This window comes from Aegilops tauschii, chromosome 7 (assembly GCF_002575655.3).
Source record: "Aegilops tauschii subsp. strangulata cultivar AL8/78 chromosome 7, Aet v6.0, whole genome shotgun sequence".
NCBI lineage: Eukaryota > Viridiplantae > Streptophyta > Magnoliopsida > Poales > Poaceae > Aegilops > Aegilops tauschii.
In genome coordinates, this window is record NC_053041.3 from 197608021 (window position 1) to 197632390 (window position 24370).

Below are 24370 nucleotides of genomic sequence, written 5' to 3' on the forward strand. Positions count from 1 at the left end.
CCGTCTTGGTGTTGGCCTGCTGCGTGCCCGTTGGGGTGTTGGCCTGCTGCATGCCCGTCTGGGTGTTGGCCTGCTGTCAATGCTAAAACTGACGGATCTCGGGTAGGGGGTCCCGAGCTGGTGATCTTGGTACGATGGTGAGCAGGAAGTAAAGGGGACACCGTTTTACACCCTACGTCATGCTTGTATTACATTGATTGTGGATGGGGTACAAAATACAGATGATCTACCTCGAGATCGTATGAATGAGTTCTAACCTATAGGGCTTGAATGTGTGCCTCTACAGATTAAACCCCTTGACTTGTATAGGCACCGGGAGTATTTAGGGTTTACATATGGTCGGTTACAATCTAGGGATAAACATGCCGAACATTTAAACACATCTTGAAGTGTACGCCAAGTCCTCGGAGGATTCAATCTTGAGTACGTCAAGGGCCCGGGCATATGGGGCCCATTCTTCAGTTGTGATCAGGTCCTCGGCCCGGCCCATGATCGACGGGCCGACGTGGTGCACACTGAGGGAGTCCTGGACTAAGGGGTCCTCGGGCGTCCGGCCTGTTAGCCATGGGCCGGACTGATGGGCTGCGAGGATACGAAGACCGAAGACTGCACCCGTGTCCGGATGGGACTCTCCTTGGCGTGGAAGGCAAGCTAGGCGGATGAATATGTAGATTCCTTTTTTTGTAACCGACCTTATGTAAGCCTAGATCCTCCCGGTGTCTATATAAACCGGAGGACTTAGTCCGGAAAGAGAGATACTCATTACCATAGTCATACACTACTGGAATTAGCTAATTTGCCATCTGCCAGCTCTTTGCCGTCTGCTAGCTGACGGCAAAGAAGCTCTTTGCCATCAGCTACCCAAAAGCAGACGACAAAGAAAGGGCAGACGGCAAAGAAGCTCTTTGCCATCTGCCAGCTCTTTGCCGTCCGCCAGCAGACGGCAAAGAATCTTTGCCGTCCGCTGGCGGACGGCAAAGAGTGAGGTGGCCCCCACCCCCCGCCCGTTTGGGAAAAACTTAACGGGCCACCTATTTGCCGTCCGCTAGCAGACGGCAAAGAGGCAAAAAAGCGGACGGCAAAGAGGGGCGGACGGCAAAGAGCTCACTACCTAACGGCCCGTACCCCCCGCCCGTTACTCACTTCGTCTCTCCCTCGCCGTTTCTCTCCTCCCACCCCGCCGCCGCCGCCCGCCGCGCGCCGCCGCCGCACCGTCGCCCCGGGGCCCCGTCGCCCCCACCGTCCCGTCGCCCCCCTGCCCCGGCCCCGCGCCCCATCGCCTGGGCCCGGCCCCCCGCCGCCCCGTCGCCCCCGCCGCCCCGGCTCGCCGCCGCCCCGGGGCCCCGTCGCCCCCACCGCCCCGTCGCCCCCCCCGCCCCGGCCCCCCGCCGCCCCGCGCCCCACCGCCAGGGCCCGGCCCCCCGCCGCCCCCGGCCCGGCCCCCCGCCGCCCCAGGCCGCCTCCTCCACCGCCCCGCCCCCCTCCTTCACCGGCCTCCTCCACCCCCCAGGTGAGCCCCCCTTTTTCTGTTTTTTCTTTTTTTTTTCTGTTTTTTTCCTTTTTAGTTTTAGTTTTAGTTTAGATTTAGTTTTAGTTGTAGTTTTAGGTTTAGTTTTAGGTTTAGTTTTAGGTTTAGTTTAGTTTGAGGAAAGAAGAAGAAGAAGAAAAAAGAGGAGAGGAGGAGAAGAAGAAGAGGAAAAAGGAAAGGAAGAAGAAGAAGAGGAGGAGGAGAAGAAAAAAGAAGAAGAGGAAGAAGAAGAAGAAAAAAGAGGAGAGGAGGAGAAGAAGAAGAGGAAAAAGGAAAGGAAGAAGAAGAAGAGGAGGAGGAGAAGAAAAAAGAAGAAGAGGAAGAAAAGGAAGAATAGGAAGAAGAAGAAAAAGAAAAAAGAGGAAAAAAAACCGACCCGACACGGCACCCCGACCCCGACCCGGCACCCCGACACGACACCCCGACCCCTAGACCCCGACCCCAACCCCGACCCCGACACCCCGACCCCGACCCGACACCCCGACCCCGAGACGGCACCCCGACCCGACACCCCGACCCGGCACCCCGACCCGACACCCCGACCCCGAGACCCCGACCCCGAGCCTGACCCGACACCCCGACCCCGACACCGACACGGCACCCCGACCCCGACCCGACACCCCGACCCGACACCCCGACCCCGAGACCCCGACCCCGAGCCTGACCCGACACCCCGACCCCGACACCGACACGGCACCCCGACCCCGACCCGGCACCCCGACCCGACACCCCGACCCCGAGACGGCACCCCGACCCGAAACCCCGACCCGGCACCCCGACCCGACATCCCGACCCCGAGACCCCGACCCCAAGCCTGACCCGACACACCGACCCCGACACCGACACGGCACCCCGACCCCGACCCGGCACCCCGACCCGACACCCCGACCCCGAGACGGCACCCCGACCCGAAACCCCGACCCGGCACCCCGACCCGACACCCCGACCCCGAGACCCCGACCCCGAGCCTGACCCGACACCCCGACCCCGACACCGACACGGCACCCCGACCCCGACCTGGCACCCCGACCCCGAGACCCCGACCCCGACCCCGACCCCGACACCCCGACCCCGAGCCTGACCCGACACCCCGACCCCGACACCGACACGGCACCCCGACCCCGACCCGGCATCCCGACCCGACACCCCGACCCCGAGACCCCGACCCCGACACGGCACCCCGAGACCGACACGACACCCCGACCCCCGACACCTCCCGAAAAGGTGTTCTTTGGCCTTCCAGAAGCCGACGGGGTCATATATTTGTGAATTATTAGTTAGGTCATATATCTTTCGATTTTGTTATGAAAAACATCATATATAATTGTGTTGATCGGGTAGTTTTAAATGTGCAGTTGTTTCATCGCTGCGAGGTTTGGTGTTCGACGACCTTGCCGTGCGTTTGACGAGCTCTGTCCCTTCGTTCGTGGGTGAGCACAAATGACATGTCCTCCTCCCCCATTAATTATTTGATCTATTCCGATGAAACTTGATAGCTAGCTACATATGTGTCTTGAATCATCAGTATGCGTAACCAATATGTGTCTCCCGTTCGAAAGCGTCATAGTTATAAATATGCATGCATTTGCATATTTATAACCTTGATTCTTTCGAATTGTCCAACGCTATCCATGGACAGCCCGAGTATGTTTAGATTGGGTTCGTTTTCCCATATGCTTTGCTCCGGATCCGACGCATAAATTTCGCCAGTGCCTCCCTTGTTGTTCTCCGGGTACACATCCTCTCTGTTTATTGCAGAGACGTGTATCAGGAGAACAGCGGGGAGGTGCTGTCGAAATTTTGCGTAGGATCCGGAGCATGGCATGGGAAAATGAACCCAATCTAAACATACTCGGGTGGGGTTATGACCTATCATTACCTATTAGAGTGTAGGTTGCATGGACGTAATAAAATTGACAAAGTAGATCAACTGATGAATATATACATGGTGAACTATATATATATATATATATTTGTTGTGTGTCTAGTAGCTCTGAAAGTCAAGATGAGTGATCGTGCGTGGATGTACACCGGTCACACTGGTCAGAACAAATGGAGCACTGAATGGTTCACAAAAACCAAGGGGTTTGTGCGAGCCGCATTTGCAAATGGCCAGAGGAAAACCTGGTGCCCCTGTTTACGGTGCGGCAATTGGGAAAAGAGGACAGAGGCTGAAATGGGCAAACACCTGCAGAAGAGTGGTTTTACGCCCGATTATACGGTGTGGAAATTTCATGGTGAGTCTGCCCAACGTGACCGAGCTGAGGTGGATCGTCGTCGCACCGACGAGCATGGTACCGGGATGGAAAACATGGTGCAAGACTTTGATGATGCTCGGGATTCGGACGAGGAGATGGAGGAATCTGCAAAGGCCTTCAATGAAATGTTGGAGTCTTCAAAACGTCCTCTCCATGAGCACACTGAGCTTTGTCAGTTGGATGCCATCTCACAAGTAATGGCTCTGAAGGCTCAGTTCAACTTGGGCAGAGAATGCTACGATGCAATGATGACAGTATTTGGACGCTTTCTACCCAAAGGCCATGTAATGCCTGCAAACCTGTACCAGTCGGACAAAATCCTCCGTGCACTGAAGATGCCCTATGATAAGATACATGCCTGTGAGAAAGGATGTGTCTTGTTTAGGCTTGACTATGCGGACTTGAACTATTGTCCCATTTGCAAGTCTTCCAGGTATGTTGTGGTAGACAACGGTATGGGTGAGAAGACACAGACCAAAATCCCCGTTAGTGTTCTTCGGTATATGCCAATTGTACCAAGACTTCAACGTATTTTCATGGTCGAAGAGACGGCCAGACAGATGACATGGCACAAAACGGGCAAAAGAACCGAACTAGATGCAGATGGGAATCTGATGATTGTACACACATCGGATGGTGTTGCATGGAAAAAGTTTGATGAATTACATGGTGACAAAGCGGCAGATCCGAGGCATCCTCGAGTCGGCATCAGCACGGATGGGTTCAGTGTGTTTGGTATGACGGCAGCCCAATACAGTTGTTGGCCCGTATTTGTCTTTCCACTCAATCTCCCCCCGGACAGATTATGCAAAGAAAGAACATTTTCCTGACGTTGATAATTCCAGGGCCCAACTATCCGGGGAAAAATATGAATGTGTACATGCAACCGCTTAAGGACGAATTGCAAGAAGCCTGGGATAATGGGTTCAAGACATACGATGCCTATAGCAAACGGAACTTCATAATGCGTGTCTGGTACATGTACTCGACGCATGACTTGCCGGCGTATGCGCTATTCGTTGGCTGGTGTGTGCATGGAAGGTTCCCGTGCCCCACATGCAAGGGAGCTCTTGAGTTTCATTGGCTTCAGGCCGGTCGCAAGTTTTCTTGCTTCGACATGCATAGACAGTTCCTGAATCCTTGCCATAAGTTCAGGAAAGACAAGAAGAACTTCATCAGAGGTAGAGTTGTCAAAAACTCTGCACCACCTGCATTGACAGGCCAAGAGACCCTGGATCAGTTAAACGCTCTCGAGCCAGATCCAGAGCGTCCAGGCTACTTCAAGGGGTATAATTCTAAGCACGCCTGGACTCACAAAACATGCTTATGGGATCTGCCTTACTTCAAAGACCTCCTTTGCCCACACAACATCGACGTGATGCACACTGAGAAGAATATCACCGAGGCACTTTTTGGTACATTGTTCGGCATAGATGGGAAGTCAAAGGATAATACTAAGGCTAGAGTCGATCTGGAGGCGCTATGTGATAGGCCGTTACAAAACATGAAAGAACCGAAAGGAAAGCAGAACTGGACGAAGCCAAAGGCATGGTTCAATCTTGGAAGGCCAGCTATGAGGGAAATTATCTTGTGGGTGAAAATGCAGTTGATGTTCCCCGATGGGTATGCAGCGAATCTACAGAGGGGAGCCAGTCTTGATAAATTGAAGATATTTGGTCTCAAGAGTCATTATTGGCACATATGGATTGAGCGGGTAATGCCGGTGATGTTGCGTGGCTTCATCCCTGAGGATGAATGGCTAGTACTGGCAGAACTCAGCTATTTCTTCCGTGTTCTTTGTGCGAAAGAACTATCGCCTGGCGTGCTAGAAGAAATGGAAGAGTTGGCGCCGGAGTTGATCTGCAAGTTAGAGAAGATCTTTCCACCGGGCTTCTTTAATCCAATGCAACATTTGATTTTGCATCTCCCGACCGAGGCAAGATTGGGGGGGCCCGTGCAAAATCGTTGGTGCTACCCAACTGAGAGGATGCAGAAGACGCTTCGACAAAAATGTAAAAATAAACGTAGAATTGAAGCATCGATGGCTGAGGCATTCATCACTGAGGAGGCGGCAAACTTCATGACAGCATACTACGAAGCCAAAAATCGTCATTTGCATAATCCGAAGCCTCGGTACAATGCTGACAACCCTAAAAAGGGTGGATCCAACCTCAGCCTATTCAAAGGGAATCTCACACCAGCCAGTGTTTCAAATCCAGTATCTTTGGATAACGAACAATGGCGGACCATTTCGTTGTATATCTTCAACAACCTGATAGAAATGCGGCCGTACATCGAGTAAGTTCTTGGTACATAGTTTCGCAACTTCTATTTCCTTTGAACTGCTCTTATTCCTGGATATTTCATACAGTCGATACGTCGCCTTATTCTCGTATGGAGCGGTGATCCAAAAGGATTCTGTCAAAGAGTATGAGCTTCTCGCAAAGCAAGGAGGCGGCTATCCCGGTTTCATCTCTTGGTTCAAACAAACGGTAATTTCTATTAGACTTGTAGGCTAATTTGTAGGCGGCTATCCCGGTTTCATTCGCTAATTTGTGCATAATGCAACAATCCTTTCATATTAAACTTGTAGGCTAATTCAGAGTCTATGGACGCCGAATTGAGACAAGTCGCTAATGGTTTTGACTATAAGGTCCGTTCATTTGACAAATACGACATCAACGGGTATCGCTTTCGTACCTATGGCAAAGAGCTATCTATGGCCGACCGAAAGTCTACAAATTGTTGTGTATCTGCTATCGGCGAAGGAGGTACCGAGTATTATGGGAGAGTTGAAGCAATTTATGAACTTCTATTCTATGGTGAAAAACCACCGAATGTCGTAGTCTTCAAATGTTATTGGTTTCAGCCGAAGGAGACTAGAAGGACTCATGAACATATAGGGCTAGTTGAAATCAACCAAAGCACCCATTTAGATGTTCCTGATGTCTATATTACGGCTCAACAGGCGACCCAAGTATTCTATCTACCGTGGGCCTGCCAAACTAATCCAAATCTGAAAGGTTGGGATGTCGTTTATGAAGTGCCGCCACGTGCTAGACTATCTCCCCCAAAGGAAGAGGATTATGAACCTCACATTAACCCAGACACATATGAAGGAGAATTCTTCCAAGAGACACGTCTTTCCAAAAAGCGTTTCAAGAACCGCTATACTTCACCCCAAAACATTGAAGTAGACAGCGACAGTGAATCCGACATCACCCTAGAGGAGGAACCAGAAGAGCCGGAACAAGAAGAGGTTACTGCTGCGGATGACCTGTCATTGCTTGACCGATTACGTCAAGGTGGCCTTGCACATGTTGATGCCACTGAACCCTATGAGCCCGTCATTGATTATAGTGATGATGATGATTATGCATTTATTGATGATACTGATCGAGATTATTAGTAGTGTCAGGTATTAAATTTTTTAATGTTGTACTTGATGATGATACACTTAAGTGATACACATATTATTATTCATGTCGGTCTTTTTTTATGTTGTACTAATTTCGTTTACTGTTTGTCATGGAAGGTGTTGAAAGATGGTGGGCGCTGGTCGGGAGCGCGCCAAGGCCCCTTCTTCGTCGGCGCGTGGTCTGAGGTCTTCGATTCTAGACGTACCTCTCCGCCGAGCGTTGCTGGATAGTATGTCCACACCGCCGGGCCCTTCTTCGTCGACCGCGGTGCCCAGCAGGGGACGAGGTAGGAAGAGAGGAGGTGGGGCACGTGGTCGCGGGAGAAGAGGTAGGGTGACTGCTACGGCGCCTTCCTCGCCGCCACCCCCAGCTGTTTCACCCGAGCACGTGACTGCTAGGGTGGACTCGTCCGAGGAGGAGGCTACACGAACTCCGGTCCACGAGCCTCCGGTCCACGGGTCTTGGGCCCACGAGCCTCGGGTCGACTGGCCTTCGGCCCACGAGAGTTCGGCCCACGAGACCCCGAAGGAGCACACGTCCGGATGGGGTACCTGGCCGGATCAGCCCGAGGAGCCGAGTGGCCATGCTGATGATGGCGGGGAGCCGACTGATCTTGAGGAGGAGGGTGGCACCGTCTACCAGCGTGGTGCTACACGGCTCCCGTCCGTGCCGGCGACCCGCGAGCAGAGGTGGTTGATTTTCCCTGATGGGGAGAGGTACATAAGTGCATTTAATATTTTTGTACCTTCTGCATTCACGTTTCTACAAATAACTAATGCGTTGGCCTTGTCATGCTGCAGGGGTTGGGACCACCATCATAGTGTCCGCCGGCCCAACTCCGTCCTTGGAGTTCTTTGCCGGCAAAACTTCCCGGGGTTTGTCACGTTGCCTGGTGAGGGTCGGCTTCCAGAGCTTGGGTTGAGCTGGGAGCACTACGTGGCTGCCCCGGCCCCGCCGGATGTCATTATCGACGGTGTCGTGTGCGACACGAGGGCAGACATGGTGATCAGGACGTTCTGGGTAATTTCTCCTTTACACATTTCAAAATCTTCAACTAGCTAGTTATTAATTGTACTAATCAATATTGTCTCATTTGATTGCAGACATTCTACAGGTGTGAGGAGGGATACGAGGAGGACGCGGCAAATGTTATCTAGAACGTCTGCAAGCGCCTACTCGAGAACTTACGGCACGAGGCTCGGGTGCAGGCTGTTCGAGACTACTACGCCTTGCGTGGTATCAAGAAGACCAAGCCGGCATGCCGCGATAAGTTCCTGAGTAAGGAGCAGTACATGAAGGTAATTCTTAAGGCCTTCTACTTAAGTTCCTTCATTTAGTAATTCTTAGCCGTAGCGCTCAAGTTCCTATTTGGCAACTTAGGCGCCTCCGAGATGGTGTGCGGATCGGATGGATTGTTGGGAGGTGTTGGTCGATGAGTGGTGCTCAAAAGAATGGCTAGCCCTCCACAACGAGGCCAAGGACAAACGTGCCCAAATGGAAGGTGTGCCACACCATCAAGGCAGCTCCAACTTATATCAGTTCGGGCGCAACTGGGTATGTGGTTTGCTTCATGATTCATGCAATTCATTCATCATGCTAGCTTGAGCCCTTTAATTACTAATTTTCATTGTTTCTCTCTTTCAGGCACGCTACAATAAGGCGGATAAGGTGCCAGAGGTGTACGACCTGTATGCCATGGCCCACACTGGCTCTTTCAAGAAAGTCAAGGCTTTCTCTCAGTCTGACCTCGATGATGCAAACAACTTCACCAACATCTCCTCCCACAACAAGCTCGTGAGATATAGAGATGAGGGGAAGGTGAGGAAAGGGGAGGACTTTAACCCGAGCCAGGGTCCCATTGATCCAGAGCTGGTGATGATATCTAGTGGCGGGAGGTCCCATGGCTCCATAGCCATTGGAGATGGACTTATCCGTTGTCCTAGCACTCTCCCGGAGATCAAGGCGCGCCAGTCGAGCTCCGCTCCTGAGATAAGGCCTCGTGAACGGCCAGTGCAACTCGCCATCAAGGTTAGTGATACGTACTCAGTTATCTTTCTCCATTACATTGTGTGCGCTTCCATCAATGATTACAAATGGTCATGTGAGTGGTGTTGCAGGCTGCTATACAGACTGAGAGAGATAGAACGGAGAAACTTCTGGCGGAGGCGGCGGAGAGGCAGCAGGAGATGGAGGAGAGGACGAGAAAGATGATGGAGGAGGAGAGGGCACGGAATGACATGCAGGCAAGGGCCATGTATGAGCTCCTTGTGGTAAGTTTCTTCTGCAGATTACTTGCTAGTCTTAACATTTGAGTCTCATTACTAACTAGTATGACTCTGTTGTGAAAACCAAATGTGCAGTCTGTGTGCGAGAAGTCCGGTCAGCCCGCTCCGCCGATGCCAGTGATTGCTCCTGGGAGCACGGTGAGTTTAATTTGAATGGACATTACTTGCTAGTCTTAACATTTGAGTGTCATAATGCTAACGAGACATTGGAAATGATCTTTGGTGCAGCTTAACTCCAAAAACGCATCGCACGATCCTTCTCCAGGTAGCGGCACTAGCCACCTCGCTCCTACACCTCCCTGATCACGGTAAGTTTCTCTAGTGTTTTGCTTAACAAATGCATAAAGACCTAGACTTAGCTTTATTTCCTCCAATATGCTTACCATAATGACCTAGAGTTAGCTTCTTTTCCTCCAAAATGACTTAATAAGCTTACTGACCTCATAAACCATCCATTTTACCTAAGTTAGCTCTAAAACGATATGTACTTAGCTAACTTATGTCAAAAATTGCATAATTAGCTCATAAACGACCCATTTCACCTAGGTTAACTCATAAACGACCCATTTCACCTAGGTTAACTCATAAACGACCCATTTCACCTAGGTTAGCTCATAAACGACCCATTTCACCTAGGTTAGCTCATAAACGACCCATTTCACCTAGGTTAGCTCATAAACGACCTATTTCACCTAGGTTAGCTCATAAACGACCCATTTCACCTAGGTTAGCTCATAAACGATCCATTTCACCTAGGTTAGCTCATAAACGATCCATTTCACCTAACTTAGCTCATAAACGATCCATTTCACCTAAGATAGCTCATAAACGATCCATTTCACCTAGGTTAGCTAATAAATGGCATATACTTCTTCTTCTAGTCTTCTTCTATTCTTTTTCTTCTAGTCTAATTCTTCTTCTAGTCTTCTTTTTCTAACTTTCTTATTTGTCATTTTGCAGGTTTCGTTCACTTCACGGAAGCCAGCTTTCTATGATGGATTGCTTGTTTTTTCCTTTGATGCACTTCTTGTATTCTGCTCGCTTGCTATGATGAAACTAGATTGCTATGATGAAACTTTGCATATTGTAATATGTATGGATCGATGGAACTATGTGCAACCTACTATGTATGTATGGATGGATATATACGTGCTGGATATTTATTATGTTGGATATATATGTGCTGGCTCCTGTGATATATTTGCTGTGATATATTTCATGTGATAATTGTTGGATATAAGAAAAACAGAATAAAAAGAGGCAGTGCAGGCTCTTTGCCGTCCGCCGCGGACGGCAAAGACACCTTTGCCATCGGTGGCAGACGGCAAAGGGGGCACGTGGCGCCCACATGTGCTTCCTGAGAGATGGGCCATTTGGCAAATTTGCCTACCGTGGCGGACGGCAAAGCTAAGCTGATGGCAAAGACTTTGCCTTTGTCGTCCGCCGTGGCAGACGGCAAAAAACAGCGGGCGCTGACGCATTGCTGACGTCAACTGGCGGACGGCAAAGAGGCGGTCAAATTTGCCGTCCGCTGGCAGACGGCAAAGGCCGCCGTTAGCCGCCTAACGGACTAACGCTGGCGGACGTCCAGTATTTTTGCCGTCCCTCCTCTTTGCCGTCCGCCGCTTTAGGCAAAGGACTCTTTGCCGTCCGCCATAAAAAGCAGACGGCAAAGGACCTGTTTACCGTAGCCTACTTTGCCGGAGCCTTTTGCCGTCCGCGGCTGACGGCAAAGGCCTTTGCCGTCCGCCGTTCGAGCCTTTGCCGTCCGCCGTGGCAGACGGCAAAATAGTTGTTTCCTGTAGTGATATAGGCTAGATTCTAGGGTTTAGCCACTATGATCTCGTGGTAGATCAACTCTTGTAATACTCATATTCATCAAGATCAATCAAGCAGGAAGTAGGGTATTACCTCCATAGAGAGGGCCCAAACCTGGGTAAACATCATGTCCCCTGTCTCCTATTACCATCGACCTTAGACGCGCAGTTCGGGACCCCCTACCCGAGATCCGCCGGTTTTGACACCGACATTGGTGGTTTCATTGAGAGTTCCACTGTGCCGTCGAAGAAAGGTTCGATGGCCCCTTCCATCATCGATAGTGACGCCGTCCAAGGAGAAACCTTCCTCCCCAGACAGATCTTCGTGTTCGGCGGCTTCGTGCTGCGGGCCAAATCGTCTGGCCACCTGGAGCAGATCGATAGCTACGTCCCTGGCCATCAGGTCAGGTTTGGGAGTTTGAATTACGTTGCGGACATCCATGGAGATTTGATCTTCACCGGATTCGAGATCGCGGCGATCGCTCCTGGTCACCTTGACGAACATGACATAAATCTGTCGTCAGACCGTACCCCGGAGATAGCTGCTGTGACCACTCTGGCCTTAGATCCAGGGCACACTGCGGCTTCCAAGGATTGGAGGCTTAACCCCACCACGGAGGCCACAGATTCCCCGGCGTTGGAGCCGCACATGGACTTAACCTAACACAATATCTGTGTCATTGGAATTCCAGACTCGTCTCTGGTTATAAGTTCCGAACCATTTGAGCCCGCGGACGCCGGACTTGATCACTCATCGATCTTCGAATTCAGCGCCGCAGACATCTTCCAGCACTCGTCTTTCGGCGATGTGCTAAACTCATTAAAGAGCCTGTCCTTGGCGGGGGACTCGCAACCAAACTATGTCCGGTTCGAACTAGGGGCTGACGATCGAGAATTTTACTTCCCACCCGCCACCCACATCATAGCCACCGTCAACGACTTAACCGACGTGCTGGATTACGGCTCCGAAGACATCGACGGTATGGATGACGGTGCCGACGGGGAGCAAGGCCAAGACCCGCCATTCACTGGACGTTGGACGGCCACTCCCTCATACGACGTATACATGGTAGATACGCCCAGAAATAATAGCGGCGATGACAAGGAAAACCCAGTGAAGGAGGACCCTCCTAAGACACAACCAAAGCGCCGGCGTCAATGGCGCCGCTCTAAATCACGCCGCAGTAGAGACAACAATGCCGGCACAGGAAATGACAACACTCCGGATGATGCCGAAGACACAGAGGAGCCTGAGGAACAAACTGCCGAACAAGACCATCGGGAAGAGGGGCAATTCCGCCCCGACGAACAGGCCACGGAAGAAAACTCGGAGGACGGTAGTTACCATCCGCTCTCTGAGGAGGAGGTGAACCTCGGCAACGAAGACTTCATTGTGCCTGAGGAACCTCTTGAACAGGAGCGCTTTAAGCTTCAGCTAATAGCCACTGCGAGGAGCCTGAAAAAGAAGCAGCAGCAGCTTCAAGCTGATCAAGACCTGCTCAATGACAGATGGACCGATGTCCTGGCAGCCGAAGAATACGGCCTTAAACGACCAGCCAAAAGTTACCCGAAGCGCAAATTGCTACCTCAGTTCAATGATGAGGCGCCAGAACCCGCACCAGCATCACGCAATGCGGTCGATCGGCCATCGCGCGGCCGGGATAAAACGGCAACCTGAGCCGAAAAATGGATAGTCCCACCTCGCCGTAAAGGCAGGGATAAGACAGCTCGAGGCTATACATATGACCTTCGCCACGACCTGGACAGTAGAGCAGGACATACTAGATCGATCTACGGATCGCGAGGATGTGCCTTAACATGTGACGACGGCTACCTATTTGGACGTGACAAACCTAGTCACGCTCGAGCCGATAACAATAGACGGACTCCATCGGAGCTACGTCGCGACGCAACTTGATATAGAGGCGCCGCACACCCTCTTTGCTTCAGTAACGAAGTAATGGACCATGAATTCCCCGAAGGGTTCAAACCCATCAATATCGAATCATACGACGGGACAACCGATCCCGCGGTATGGATCGAGGATTTTATTCTCCACATTCACATGGCCCGCGGAGACGACCTCCATGCTATCAAATACCTCCCACTAAAACTCAAAGGGCCAGCTCGGCACTGGTTAAACAGCCTGCCTGAAAATTCCATCGGCAACTGGGAGGACCTGGAAGAAGCCTTTCTCGACAACTTCCAAGGTACATATGTCCGGCCGCCAGACGCCGATGACTTAAGTCACATAGTTCAACAGCCCCGGGAGTCACCAGGAAATTCTGGACTAGGTTCCTAACTAAAAAGAACCAGATCGTCGATTGTCCGGATGCAGAAGCCCTAGCGGCCTTTAAACACAGCATCCACGACGAATGGCTCGCCCGCCACCTCGGCCAAGAAAAGCCAAAATCTATGGCCGCCCTCACGGCCCTCATGACCCGCTTCTGTGCGGGTGAGGACAGCTGGCTGGCTCATAGTAAAAATACGGCCAGCGAGGCAGGCCCCTCCGAGGCCAAAAACAGCAACAGCAAGCTCCGACGCAGTAGACACAAACGCCGAAGCAACGGCGATAACACCGAGGAAACTGCTATAAACGCCGGATTCAACGGCTCCAAGTCCGGTCAGCGGAAAAAGCCGTATCAAAGAAACAATCAAGGACCATCTAGCATGGACCGCATACTTGACCGTCCGTGCCAAATCCATGGCACCCCGCACAAACCAGCCAATCATACCAACAGAGATTGCTGGGTTTTTAAGCAAGCCGGCAAGTTAAACACCGAGAATAAGGAAAAGGGATCGCAGAGCGAGGACGATGACGAGGAGCCCCTGCAGCCAACCACAGGGGAACAGAAGAAGTTTCCCCCTCAAGTAAAAATGATGAACATGATATATGCTACACACATCCCCAAAAGGGAGTGCAAGTGCGCACTAAGGGACGTTTATGCGATAGAGCCAGTCGCCCCAAAATTCAACCCATGGTCATCATGCCCGATCACCTTTGATCGTCGGGATCATCCGACCAGTATCCGGCACGGCGGATCAGCCGCACTAGTCCTAGACCCAATCATCGACGGATTCCATCTAACGCGAGTCCTCATGGACGGTGGCAGCAGCCTCAATCTGCTCTATCAGGACACAGTACGCAAAATGGGCATTAACCCATCGCGGATCAAACCCACAAGGACTACCTTTTAAGGAGTCATACCAGGCATAGAGGCCCGCTGTACGGGCTTAATCACACTAGAGGTTGTCTTCGGATCTCCGGATAACTTCCGAACCGAGGAGTTAATCTTCGATATCGTCCCCTTTCGCAGCGGCTATCACGCACTGCTCGGACGAACCACATTTGCTCGATTCAATGCGGTACCTCACTACGCTTATCTCAAGCTCAAGATGCCCGGACCACGTAGCATCATAGAAATCAATGGAAACACGGAACGCTCCCTCCGTACCGAGGAGCACACAACCGCCTTAGTAGCAGAAATACGGCGCAGCCTTTTCCAGCAGAACTTTAGTTCAGCGGTCAAGCCCCCGGACACCATTAAAAGAGTCCGGACTATTCTGCAGCAGGATAGCCCGGCTTGTCAAGAGCTTAATTAGCACTTTGGCCTCCGTCCCAGTCCCGGTCAAACAGCGGCATTCGTACCGCGCGTACATAACTACGCACTCAAAATCCCGTGGATATCGACGGAGGCATAGCTAGCTCGCGATCCACAGTGCGGCTCGACCGACCCTCGGATTCGCACACCTTCACTTTCCCTTTTTATTTCGGGTTTTTCTTTTTTCGAGGTTTCTTCTGACAACCTGTCTGTCGGACACACCAAGGAGGCAAGGAACTTTGGCGCATAAGGGAATCCCCAGGTAACGATTGCTATACCTGTTTTACATACCCGCACGCAGCTCGTTCTTGGTCATGGCATGTTAAATAGCCTTACTTGCTTATCGCATTACTTGTACAAGTACGCCTCGACGTATTAATCACATTACAAATGGTAAATAGATGGTAGCGTCAGCTTATTATTTAATTTCCCCTTTTTCCTTACCTTTGTATCTATTAATCATTGCATACGTACGCTCTGGTACATTTTACTTCACCAGGGGCTTTCTCGCCCCGCAGTACGGCAATAAAGTCCGAACACCTTTTTCAGGGCAGTTCGGCACCCCAAACTTATAGCATTATATGCATCGGCTCCAAATCATGTCTTTGGTCAATAGTTGGGTTGCCCGGCTCCTGTGCTTACTACCTTATGTTCCGCTATATCGGCTAGGGTAGTAAAGGGAGAACTACTGCGATTGTGTCCCGGTTCTTCCGGACGAGCTCCTCAGTAGAGAAAGCCGAAAATTGACTGTCATGATGGAGCGCGAGCTGGTCAGCTGTTCGAGAGGTTTCAAATCCTTAGAGATTTTTTCCGCTTTATGCGAGGAATCGGTTTCTTATCCGATCAGGTGCGTGTAACGCCCCAAGTTCGGCCTTCCGAATACCAGAGGCTTCACCAAAATTCTCATTGTCAAACTCCTATGGCTAAGTGAGGGCGATAAAGGCCGTATAGTCTGATTGCCTTGTTCGTTGCGCTAAACACCTCCTTAAAGGATCAGAATATGGAGTAAAGAGTGTTTAGATTTATCTCGAACACCCCCGTATTATCTACGTGGGGGCAGAAGCCGACGACTGGCCAACCCTCAGATTTCATAAACGGCCGCATAGGAGGTAAACTTTTAAAATCACAAGCATTATATTACATAACATCATTGTTCCATACTACAGGGCAGGATAATACGAATGTTTTCATGGGAATATAACATCCTTCGTACATTGCTCCGCCACAAGGCGGGATCCCTCCAGGACATCATCAAAATATAACTCGGGTCGGCGGTGCTCCTTGCCCTCAGGCGGTCCCTCGGTCATTAGCTTCTTGGCATCCATCTTCACCCAGTGCGTCTTAACGCGGGCAAAGGCCATCCGTGCACCTTCGATACAGACCGACCGCTTTATAACCTCCAGCCGTGGGCAGGCATCAACAAGCCGCTTCACAAGTCTGAAATAGCTGCTGGGTATCGGCGCGGCAGGCCACAATCTGTCACGACCGGTTTTTCAATAAAATAATTATTGAGAGACCAATCCCTTTTACGGACCAGCGAGGAAGAATTCCTTCTCACTGGTAGACAATATCTTGGTCACAGAAAAAAATACCAGGAGTACTAAATATAATACAAGGTTGAGCAGAGACTGCCCAACAATTTATTACATGCACGCCGCTAAAACAAGACGGCGGATAGGGTGGCAAACTACTAACTCACGATAATAACGGTGGTGGAAATATCATCGCGAAGCGAGTGATATGATTCTAGAAGACTACAACTCTTCGAGCGTCGGAGTGAGGCTCGAGAAGACTTATTGCGGGTGGCGGAAGCGTATACAATACAAGTGACCAATATCCGGGATCGCGCAGGACTGACTGGGACTCCTCTAGGCATCGGACGCGCTATCAAACTCTTCATCCAAGAGATCGCCTTCGTCAACATCTGGCCAAATCAACAAGCCAGGTGAGTACTATGAAAGTACTCGCAAGACAGTTCGGACATAAGGTATAACAAATGTAAACATGAAGCACATGAACAAGTTAACCAGTGCGATCAGACATAGAGATAATAAATACTGGGTGCCAAGCGAGGGTCTGAATGACGCCTCGAGCGGAAACTGCAGAATAGTAATACTGGTGCCAAACGAGTGTCTGAAAGACTCCTCGAGCGGAAAATGCGGAATAATAATACGGGTGCCAAACGAGTGTCTGAAAGACTCCTCGAGAGGAAAATGCAGAATAATAATGCCACAGTCGGGCGTCGAGGCGACACCACATAAAGGGCTTGCAACAGAAAATAAAGACAGTGCATGCCACAGTCGGACGTCTGGGCGACATCACATAAAGGGCTTATATTTAAAGTAAGAAACAAGAATACGCCACAGTCGGACGTCTGCGCGATGTCACATAAAGGGCTTATCTCACAGCTCAATAATACAATCGTTCGGGAACATAAATTATCACAAGCATGCGACAAATATAAAGTTAGTCCATCCACAGGAATAACAATAAATCTGGATTTACCACTTGAGCTTGTTCACCGGGGACAAGTTTTTCACACGTAAAGATATGGATATAATGTTTACACTACTTGATCATGGATACGATGATTTGGAAAGAATTGACTCTGCAGAGTTTGTACTTAACCACAGCCAACGGATTTCAGTAGTCACGGGGACTAGTTTCGTCTACGGTGTTTTGGAAGAAACACGTCTAACCAATACACACCCAATTCAACCATCCGAAGCCAGGGATCACCCTCGGCAACATTCAAGAAAAACCTTGAGACGGGGAGGCTACAACCTCGCGTAGCATGGGATCAAATTTCTATACGCGCGCTCTAAGGGGGTGCCCCCCCTCTTGGTCCCAACCGGAAACACCCATGCCCCCTGACCGGATGACTGGCTTTAATCCTGGGCCAAGGTACCATCATCCCGGCCTCTCTGTTTGGTGTGTACACGGAAAGAGGTTACCAACTTACTAAACCGCATCCTGGCAATGAGACATGTGGTAGCACGGAAAGGGGAAAGAACGGAAATGTGGCTCCAACCATGTTAACGTTGGAGAAAGTCGGATGACGCAAGGCTGGTATGCTACAACAGTACCAACTTGCTGCCCTTCATGTCACCACATGATTAGGCCATCTCTCATCAGAGATCATCGCAACTTTGGAACATGCGGGAAAGGAACGATAACGTGGCTCCAACCACGTTAACGTCGGAGAAAGTCGGATGACGCAAGGCTGGTATGCTACAACAGTACCACCTTGCTGCCCTTCATGTCACCACATGATTAGGCCATCTCTCATCAGAGATCATCACGACTTTGGAACAACCGGTTCGTTGCCTTGCAAGCAACGAGGTATTTACCGACACTCATATGCCACGCACAAACTCTCACGTGAACATGTAAAACACCTGTCATATCAAATGTTCAAAACATGCTTGCCTGGTTCGGAGAAGTCGGAGTCTAGCTCGGCGAAGTTCGCGGCTCCTTCACCTCTTCCGGAACCTACGGCAATCACGAAACGGGTACTAACGTGAAAACCAACACTTGCACAGAAACTTTTCCAAATAATTTTCAAATAAATCCCATAAAAAACTAGACAAAATTTGAAGATTGTCAGAAAAAGAATCACTCAAAAATTCCTTTTTATTAAAAAGTTATAAAGGTTTCTGTCCAGGGACTTATCTGTAATGAAACAGAAAAGTTCCAGGGTTTTAACTGAGAAAACAGAAAACGCTTCGGTTGGGAATGCGTAAGCGCAAAGGAGAAAACGTATTTGCCCGAAGGCGCCAACAGAAAACGGTTCGAAGGAGAACAGAATAGAGGCTGACAGGCGGGGTCCACCTGTCAGGTTTAAAAAGCTCGCCGGCACCCGAAGACTGCGGTGGACGCCGGCGTCGAACCACGGCGAGTTAGGAGAAACGGAGGGTACCAAGAGCTTCAGCGTCTTCTTCCGCGTTGGTGGGTGGTGGACTCGTCCAACGGGGAGCACCACGTCGACGGCGACACTATCTCCGGCGGACGGCGGCTCGGGTGAGGATGGGGGACTCCGGTGGAGGGCTGCAAACTACGAATTGAGGCGCGGGTCAGAACGAGGGATGCAAGGTGAAGCTACTGGCAAGAGAATGGGGGCGGAGGAGCACACACGGGGGCGAATCGGGCTGGATCCCGTGGCGGGTCGCGGCGGCCGGAGTCGAGGAAGGAGACCTCCTCGGGGCTCTTCCAGTGGCTAGGCTTGCTCTAGGGGGAGTGCAGGGATGGTGGGTGCTCGAGTTGAAGCTCGGGGCCTCTATTTATAGGCAGATCGACGGGGTGGCCGTGAACGGAGAATCTCCGGCGAGCGATTACGGCGGAGCAGTGGATTGGCAGGAGGTTTGAGTGGCCAGGCAGCATCAGTGGAGGTTACTGGAGTCGTTTCACAGCTAAACGGGGTCGGTCTTGGCGTAATGGCGTCGGTCCACGGTGAGGTGACCGCACGGGCTCAACGGCGGCAGAGAGCGCGCTCCGCGCCCTGCGGTTCACGATGAGAGCGGCAGCGCGTTCGGGGGAGTGGAAGGCCACGCGGCGAGCTCCGGTGGTTTGGGCGGCGCTGGGTGGCGTCGTCGGCGCCGTGTCTCCCGCTGGCGTCCGCAAAGCCGCCGTCGGCGTCGGTCACGGGGCGGCGCACCTTCTGCTGCTCGTCGCCGACGCCCGCAAGGCGCCAGGCGTTCGTGCGGTGCAGGAACAAGAGGGCGGGGACGAGGAGCAAGGCGACGCGGTGGCACTGGCGAGATCGACGTCCTTCTCTGAAGAAAACGACAGTAGGCCACTGCAGTGTTCTCTGAACTTTCTGAACTTGACATAGACAGTGCACTGCAGGTGTTCGACAGAAGGATTTTGCAATGAGATGATTTTTTCTGGAGCTGTAACTTGGTGAGATGACCACTCAATGCACCCAGAGACTGCCTGATTTTACTTGGAATTTTTGGAGAAGGTTTTGAATGAATTTCACCAAATTTGACAAATCTGGTCCAAACTTGCAGCAGGTGTAGTTTGAAAATTTTGAACTGAAGACCAGTGGATCTTCATGGTTCTTGGTTGAGGGTTCAAAGGACTAGGAGGGGAAAAAGGTTTGGGGGCAAAAATCAAGACAGAAAGTGGAGTTCCTTTGCAAATCTCCAAGTGCTAGAAGAGAAGGCAGAAATTTATTTGAATAGAATATAAATGGAAATAATCACATGGGGAGGTTCAACTTGCTGGATTTGATGCAAATCATGATCCAAAGGTGAGGAAAGGGTTAGGAGAGGGGATTTGCACTAAGGCCATGGCAAGAAGGAATTGTTGAAAGTGGCAAAGGATTTTCCAAAAGCCATAGTGCAAATTTCAAGGAGATTTTCAAAAGTCATTTCCCAAGTGAAAATATTTTGTCTTGAGTCCAAGTGAAAAGCAAGAACCTCCAAGACCAAAGACAGATCTTGGTTGAATCCAAATAAAACTTTTGCCATAAAGAAAAATATTTGAGAGTGAGACTTCTCTTGAAGAAAAATTTAAATCACTCCCCTCAAGTCAAATAAAATCATTTGAAAAATCCAAATAAAAACTTGGGTGTCACAACACCTACCCCCTTAGGAAAAATCTCGTCCTCGAGATTTCTGCTGACCCTCAAATAGATATGGATACTCTGCTCGAAGGAAATCTTCCCTTTCCCATGTAGCTTCATCCTCAGTGTGGTTGCTCCACTGAACCCTGAAAAACTTTGTCGTTTTCTGACGGGTCCTCCGTTTAGACTCTTCTAAAATCTTTACTGGCCTTTCTCTGTAGGTGAGATCTGGTTGCATATCAATGTCCTCATGGGGTACATGCTTTTCTGGGTTGCTCACACATTTTCTTAACTGTGAGACGTGGAACACGTCATGGATGTCTGACAGCTCCTTGGGGAGGTCTAGTTGGTAGGCTACCGTGCCTCTTCGTGCCTTTACACAAAATGGTCCAATAAATCTTGGGGCTAGCTTCCCCTTAATTTTGAACCGTTGCAGACCCCTCATAGGAGATACTCGGAGGTATACGGAATCACCGGGTTCAAAGCTGACCTCACGATGCTTCTGATCATAGTAGCTCTTTTGTCGGCTCTGTGCTGTCTTGAGTCTGTCCCTGATCTGTTTAACTTTCTCCTCGGCCTCTTTAAGCATGTCTGGGCCGAAGATACGGCTGTCACCTGTTTCTGACCAATTCAGTGGGGTACGACACCTTCGTCCGTACAATGCTTCAAAGGGTGCCATTTGCAAGCTGGCTTGGTAACTGTTGTTGTAAGCAAATTTGGTAACTGCTTCTTTACGAGGCCGAGCTCTTCGTTGGCCCGCTCCAGGTTCCGCTTTAGGCCGAAGACCTTCGCAGTATGAGCGGCAGTAACCAGTAGCGACGCCTGCTTATTCACAAAGACATCTTATGTTAGACTCCTGCAAAAATTGTTTTGATCCCCTGTTCGGCTTTTTTCCGAACACCGAACAGAGCATCAGGGGCTACTGTCCATACTGTGATATTCTTTCTACGATTATTACCTCAAAGCCTGTTAAAAGTCTAGTGCAGGCCTCGGTCAGTCCGCTTTTGGCGGACTGAACCTTTTCGATCACCGTACCCATGAGGACACGGTGTTCATCCACAATGGAGGCGCCTCACAGCGCCTCCAGGAGATTATCCGGTGCCTCTGGTTGGACAGAGGTGACCGGCGGGACAGGCACACCCCCTCCTTTCGGGGAAGGCCATTTGCTGGACTCCGGAGCCATGTAGGTCTCCAGAATGGTATCCGGCTGAGGGCCGTATGGAACTTGGCCCCCATCACCAGTCGCCGAGGAGTCATCTTGGGGCGCCACCCTGACGATCTCCGGAACCTCCCCCTGGTCTGGGAAGGTCCTTTGGGACACCACCTCGTCATCACCCTTGGGCGAGACAGAGTGAGCAGGCGGCGGAGACATGCTAGCCATCTCCTTTGAGTCCAGTGAACCCTCTGTCGAGGATCGCGGGGAGCTGTCGCGGGCCGGACTGCAATGGCATAATTTAAACATATTAAACCGGAAAGGCCAGGTATTTGGAGGTGCATAGGGTTTTTGGTACTTACGAGGCGGTCCGAGGCTTGGTCCGGGGCATTCGCTCCGGACTGCTATCGACATCCCGTGTGGAATTATCCGCAAGGGAGCCCTTCCCCCTCTTGGGCGCCTTCGCCTCCAGATTCGTGGAGGCCCCCCTTTTTCTCCTCCCCCCTCAGGGGGAGAGCCGCCTTCTTCCTCCTCCTCACCGTCGTCTTCGGCGGCCGAAGAGTCAGTCTCGTCTTTGGACGACATGTCCGAAGCACCCTTTCAGCGAAGGCCACTCCTGGCCCCTTTGGCCGTCTTCTTGGCCTTCTTCTCCAGCACATCATAAGGCGCCGGAAACAGCATCTTCGTCAGGAGTGGGGTCTCCTCGTCTTTGCGTAGCGGGGCTGTACAATTAATCCGCCCTGCTATGTCGGTCCAATCCTAAAAGAAATTGATAGGAAGGCTTAGACTCCTCCCTCAAAATATGCCAGTAAAGGCTATACCTTGAAAACATGAAAGAGCTTACCGAATTAGCCTGGCGCTTTAAACTAAGCCCACGATCCTCGGTCGTGGGCGGTGGTGTCTCGCCGGCCTTGAAGAGCACTTTCCAGATGTCTTCGTGCGTCGTGCCGAAGAGCTCTAGCAGCGTTTGGTGCTTGGCCGGATCGAACTCCCACAAATAGCAGGTTCGGCGTTGGCACGGAAGGATCCGGTGAATGAGCATAACCTGGATCACATTGAAAAGTTTGATCTTCTTGGTTATCATGTTCTGGACCAACGTCTGGAGCCCAGTCAGCTCGATCGAAGATCCCCAGGTCAGGCCCTTCTCTTGCCAGGAGATGAGCCGCATCGGAACTCCGGATCGGAATTCGGGGGCTGCCGCCCAGTTGGTATCGCGCGGCTCGGTGATGTAGAACCACCCCGATTGCCACCCCTTCACCATCTCCACAAAGGAGCCTTCGAGCCAGGTGACATTGGACATCTTGCCCACCATGGCACCTCCGCACTCTGCTTGCTTGCCGCTCACCACCTTCGGCTTCACGTTGAAGGTCTTCAGCCACAGGCCGAAGTGAGGCGGGATGCGGAGAAAGGCCTCGCATACGACTATAAATGTTGAGAATGAAGTTGGGGGCTAGATCATGGAAGTCCATCCCGTAATAAAACATCAGTCCGCGGACAAACGGGTAGAGAGGGAATCCCAGCCCGCGGACTAAATGCGCAAGGAACAACACCCTCTCGTGAGGCTCGGGGGTACGGATGATCTGTCCCTTGGCCGGGAGTCAGTGAATGATCTCCTTGGCCAGGTATCCAGCCTCTTGGAGCTCCTCGATATCTCTCTTCTTAACGGAGGAGGCCATCCACTTGCCCCCAGCTCCGGATCCGGACATGGTTGGATTGCTTTCTCGGGCGGGGAAGGCTAGAGCTTGGGCGCTGGAGCTCAAGATTGGAAGGGCGGAGGAAGAGAGAAGGCGTGGGAGAACAAGGGGGAATCCTTATCCCCTTATAAAGGCAGTGAATATTGAACGCCTCCCCACTCGCCTAAAAACTCGCATATTCCCAAGGACTGTGTAAATGGTACGGTTGGGTTACCCACGCTCGTATTGATGAGAATCCCACAATAAGGGGACACGATCTCTGCTTCGACAAGACGTGCCAATGGCAACCGCGTCTCGAAACATGGAGCTGCAGACGAAAAACGGTTTGAAATTATGGCCGGACAGATGTGATGTCATGTTACAAAAAAGTTGTCAGTGGATTGGACTCGTGTAAAATTATCTTCTCTCTGCGGTTGTGTGCGATGTGTGTGTTATAGGTCCGGACACGTCGATACGTCCAAAGACAATCCTGGAGTTCGGAAAGGAGAACCCGCCTTGCAATGCCGAAGACAAATCTGCGCGTCAGACTCCTCGTCATTGAAGCCAGGTTCAGGGGCTACTGAGGGAGTCCTGGACTAAGGGGTCCTCGGGCGTCCGGTGATACGTCTCCGTCGACTTTCATGCCAATATTATTCAACTTTCATATACTTTTTGGCAACTTTTATACTATTTTTGGGACTAACATATTGATCCAGTGCCAGTTCCTGTTTGTTGCATGTTTTATGTTTCGCAGAATATCCATATCAAACGGAATCCAAACGGGATAAAAATGGACAGACCTTATTTTTCGAATATTTGGAAAATTCCGGAAGAAAAATCCACGAGAGACGGTGCCCGAGGTGGCCACGAGGCAGGGGGCGCCCCTGCCCCCCTGGGCGCGCCCCTAACCCTCGTGGGCCACCCATAAGGCGGTTGATGCCCTTCTTCGGCCGCAAGAAAGCTAATTTTCGGTAAAAAATCACGGCGAAGGTTTCAGTCCAATCAGAGTTACGGATCTCCATATATATACGAAACGGTGAAAGGGCAGCAGAACATAACGTAGAAACAG